We start from the raw sequence: 4,846 nt of genomic DNA on the forward strand, positions 1-4,846 counted from the left end.
TTACTACAACTGTATCTGACGCTTGAGGGTGGTAGCCAGCGCCACTCAGACTACACGGAGAGAAGGGGACCTTCTTTTCAACCCCCGGGGCGTGACGCGAACGTCTACAGCCTGTCATTTGCGGTCAACTGGCGGGAAACCCTCTTATGCTACCTTGGCATCAAGGCTGCCAGAACCGAGGCCCTCGCTAAGCTTTCGCACGATAATAGGGTTTGGAAATGAGGGGCTCGTTAGGAAATACAGAAAGAAATGCCGGCAGTCTACAACGCCAAAAAAGGCATAGGGGAGAGGTTAGAATTATTTTTTACCGTTAGTGACGTTACATTATTATTAATATTTTATTATTATTTGAGAAAAAAGAAAAACACGCGCACAGAGTGGGGACCGAACCCACGCCTTTCGATTAGATCTCGAATGCCTTCCAATTCGGCTATCTGGGCGACTGTGTTCTGCTTCACTTTCTGGGGTATATATATTTACTACAACTGTATCTGATGCTTGAGGGTGGTAGCCAGCGCCACTCAGACTACACGGGGAGAAGGGGACCCTCTTTTCAACCCCCGGGGCGTGTCGCGAACGTCTACAGCCTGTCATGAGCGGTCAACTGGCGGGAAACCCTCTTATGCTACCTTGGCATCAAGGCTGCCAGAACCGAGGCCCTCGCTAAGCTTTCGCACGATAATAGGGTTTGGAAATGAGGGGCTCGTTAGGAAATACAGAAAGAAATTCCGGCAGTCTACAACGCCAAAGGAGGCATAGGGGAGTGGTTAGAAATATTTTTACCGTTAGTGACGTTACATTATTATTAATTTTTTTTTATAATTACGTGAGAAAGAAAGAAAAACACGCGCCCAGAGTGGGGACCGAACCCACGCCTTTCGATTGGATCTCGAATGCCTTACCAATTCGGCTATCTGGGCGACTGTGTTCTGCTTCACTTTCTGGGATATTTATATGTACTACAACTGTATCTGACGCTTGAGGGTGGTAGCCAGCGCCACTCAGACTACACGGGGAGAAGGGGGCCTTCTTTTCAACCCCCGGGCGTGACGCGAACGTCTACAGCCTGTCATAAGCGGGTAAATGGCGGGAAGCCCTCTTATGCAACCTAGGCATCAAGGCTGCCAGAACCGAGGCCCTCGCAAAGCTTTCGCACGATAATATGCTTTGGAAATGAGGGGCTCGTTAGGAAATACAGAAAGAAATGCCGGCAGTCTACAACGCCAAAGAAGGCATAGGGGAGTGGTTAGAATTATTTTTTACCGTTAGTGACATTCATTATTATTATTTTATTTATTAATTACTTAAAATAAAAAGAAAAACACGCGCCCAGAGTGGGGACCGAACCCACGCCTTTCGATTACATCTCGAATGCCTTACCAATTCGGCTATCTGGGCGACTGTGTTCTGCTTCACTTTCTGGGGTATTTATATTTACTCGGTTCTGGCCACGGTTCTGGCCTCGGTTCTGGCTTCGGTTCTGGCATCAAGGGCCTCGGTTCTGGCAGCCTTGATGCCAAGGTAGCATAAGAGGGTTTCCCGCCAGTTGACCGCTCATGACAGGCTGTAGACGTTCGCGTCACGCCCCGGGGGTTGAAAAGAAGGTCCCCTTCTCCCCGTGTAGTCTGAGTGGCGCTGGCTACCACCCTCAAGCGTCAGATACAGTTGTAGTAAATATAAATACCCCAGAAAGTGAAGCAGAACACAGTCGCCCAGATAGCCGAATTGGTAAGGCATTCGAGATCTAATCGAAAGGCGTGGGTTCAGTCCCCACTCTGGGCGCGTGTTTTTCTTTCTTTCTCACGTAATTAATAAAAAAAATTAATAATAATGTAAGTCACTAACGGTAAAAAATATTTCTAACCATTCCCCTATGCCTTTTTTGGCGTTGTAGACTGCCGGCATTTTTTTTTATTTTCTAACGAGCCCCTCATTTCCAAACCCTATTATCGTGCGAAAGCTTAGCGAGGGCCTCGGTTCTGGCAGCCTTGATGCCAAGGTAGCATAAGAGGGTTTCCCGCCAGTTACCCGCTTATGACAGGCTGTAGACGTTCGTGTCACGCCCCGGGGGTTGAAAAAAGGTCCCCCTCTCCCCGTGTAGTCTGAGTGGCGCTGGCTACCACCCTCAAGCGTCAGATACAGTTGGAGCAAATATAAATACCCCAGAAAGTGAAGCAGAACACAGTCGCCCAGATAGCCGAATTGGTAAGGCATTCGAGATCTAATCGAAAGGCGTGGGTTCGGTCCCCAGTCTGGGCGCGTGTTTTTCTTTCTTTCTCACGTAATTAATAAAAAAAAATAATAATACTGTAACGTCACTAACGGTAAAAGATATTTCTAACCACTCCCCTATGCCTTCTTTGGCGTTGTAGACTGCCGGCATATATTTTTGTATATATATATGCATATATATATATATATATATATATATATATACGGGACTTGCCTTCATCAAAGTAAAGTACATGACTTTGAAGGCATGTCCCGTTGCCGCTACGTAAGTAAACCTTGTTTGTTATTGTTCTTGCTGTGTATCCGACTCTTTACTTATACTACATATATATATATATATATATATATCTCTTTGGCTGATTTATTCGATTCCGCCTTCTCCCACTCAGGCTAGGCATTTCTCGTCTATTTTAACAAAAAAAAATAATTTCTAGTGGACACTCCCGAGCCTTCGGGAACCCGCCAACTTATTTTAACCCGTCATCCTCCGCTCCAAGAGTGTCAACCGTGCTAAAAAAACATTACAATGTCCTAATGCAAAGTGACCGCGTAAAATCCTGTTCCCGGAACCACCACGCGTTGTCTACTGGTGTAATAAGAATTTAGGTGAATTTCTTTCTTACTCTCGTATCAACCGACCAGCAACTACTGGTTGCATGCCCTGCAATAAACCCCCATATAAAGTATGCCCACACATGACCACTACACAGCGCGCCACCAGTACGGCTTCAGATTTCTACGTAAATATAAAAGTTAACTTTAACTGTTACTCCGCTAATGTCGTATATCTTCTAGAGTGCACAGTTTGTAGGCAACAATATATCAGCCAAACTGAAAGGCCCTTCCCAATACGGTTCAATAAAACCCGCTCTCATGCAAAAAGCTGCCCTCATTTGCCCCTGTCAAGACATGTGAACAGTTCCCGGCATGCATTTGAACATCTTAAAGCAACGAGTTTAGAATCCGCCTTCAAAACGCACCTTGACCGCGATGTTCGGGAATCTTATCTCAAATATAGGTTTGGGTCAGCCACACTTGGGATTAATAAAAGTTACGGAAAACTAACGTGCTTATTCCTCGATAAAAATGGCGGCTTCATAATTTTTATTACTATTTTCTATATTCTTAACATGAAGTTTCCCATCAGAATTCGCAGAAACTCTCTAATACAGGACCTTTATTAGCCCAATGCGGCTCAACAATGCCATTTGTCCTGGGGAAGGAGGCCTCGTTCGAACCACCACTTAAGAAAGTTTAACACTTTGTGATCTGTTCATGTTTAACCTTTTGTGAACCTACCTATTTCTTGTTGAGTTGCTAGCTTCTGTGAAATGCTCTTTTGTTCCCCATATCTATTATCTTCATCCGCGGGGGGCACACCCATCTTCGCTTCTGCCCCAACCAGTCTCCCCAGCCACTGAATACCTTACTGTATACTCTCCCCTTTCCTTTGAAACCTCGGTTGTCCAGTTTTTCGCATTCTCTGAACTTGCAGCCCACGCGGCATACGTTGACCCGTCATGGTGCAACCTTGAACGCTGCTTTGTTAACACGACCCCTTTCTCTCTCTCGCTCCCGCCCCCACTTTTTTTTTGCTTTGTTGTTGTTGTAGCATAGGCGTAGCCCCACTGTATGCATACTCCCTATTTCCGTAACATTTTCCGCTCCTTCTCACAGTTTTCTGCAAACCTACATAAGAAATGTGTTCCAAATGTTTGCGAGAGCAAAATCATGTAACTTTACTCTGATGAAGGCACGTACCGTTGCCGCTGCGTAAGTGAACCTTGTTTGTTATTGTTCTTGCTCTGTATCCGACTCTTATACTATTTCTGCGCGCTTTGTGAGTTTTATCTTTCTCTACATCTATATATATATATATATATATATATACATATATGTATATATAAATATATATAAATATATATATATATATATATATATATATATATATATATATATATAGCAAAAAAAGAAAGACACACGTCGAAAAAAGGAAAGGTTTAACGTTTCGGCCGAGGGACCGGCCTCGAAGGCCGAAACGTTCAACCTTTTCTTTTTTCGACGTGTGTCTTTCTTTTTTTGCTACGACTTGCCGGTGTCCAAGAAATATTTTCCTGCAATATATATATATATATATATATATATATAGGCTGCCTTTGTCCACAAACAGTTTTGTGCTGCGGTCTTTTTTGATCTTGAGAAACCCTACGACACCGCTTGGCGATACGGGATACTTAGCGACCTGAAATTATTCGGTGTTTCGGTCAATATGTTTAACACTCTTTAAGCTACCTGGCAGAACGAACCTTTCGTGTAAGAGTTGGTACTGCCCTTTCAAATGTTTTTGTACAGGAAAATGGTGTGCCTCAAGGTGGCGTTTTGAGCTGCACGTTGTTCATAGTCAAGATGAACTGACTTCGAAAGCGTTGCCAGGAACCATTTCCTGTACTATGTATGTAGATGATGTCCAAATATCTTTTAAGTCGTGTAATATGTCAATTTGCGAACGCCAAGTCCAGCTTGGTGTTAATGAGCTAGCTGGCTGGGCTGATCAGAACGGTTTTAAGCTAAACCTAGTTAAGAGCACTTGTGTTGTGTTCTCCAAAAGGGGTGG

At 44.1% G+C, this 4,846-nt stretch overlaps 1 non-coding gene across 1 annotated transcript; it reads right to left on the reverse strand.

Annotated features, from left to right (window-relative positions):
* Positions 1-848: 848 nt before the first annotated feature.
* On the reverse strand, positions 849-920 carry Trnag-ucc (transfer RNA glycine (anticodon UCC)). Its single transcript has one exon. It is a non-coding gene; the product is annotated as a tRNA-Gly (tRNA).
* Between the last annotated feature and the right edge of the window lie 3,926 nt (positions 921-4,846).

This window comes from Haemaphysalis longicornis, unplaced genomic scaffold (assembly GCF_048455015.1).
Source record: "Haemaphysalis longicornis isolate Haplotype H1 unplaced genomic scaffold, Haemaphysalis longicornis Haplotype H1 scaffold_11, whole genome shotgun sequence".
NCBI classification, from domain to species: Eukaryota; Metazoa; Arthropoda; class Arachnida; order Ixodida; family Ixodidae; genus Haemaphysalis; species Haemaphysalis longicornis.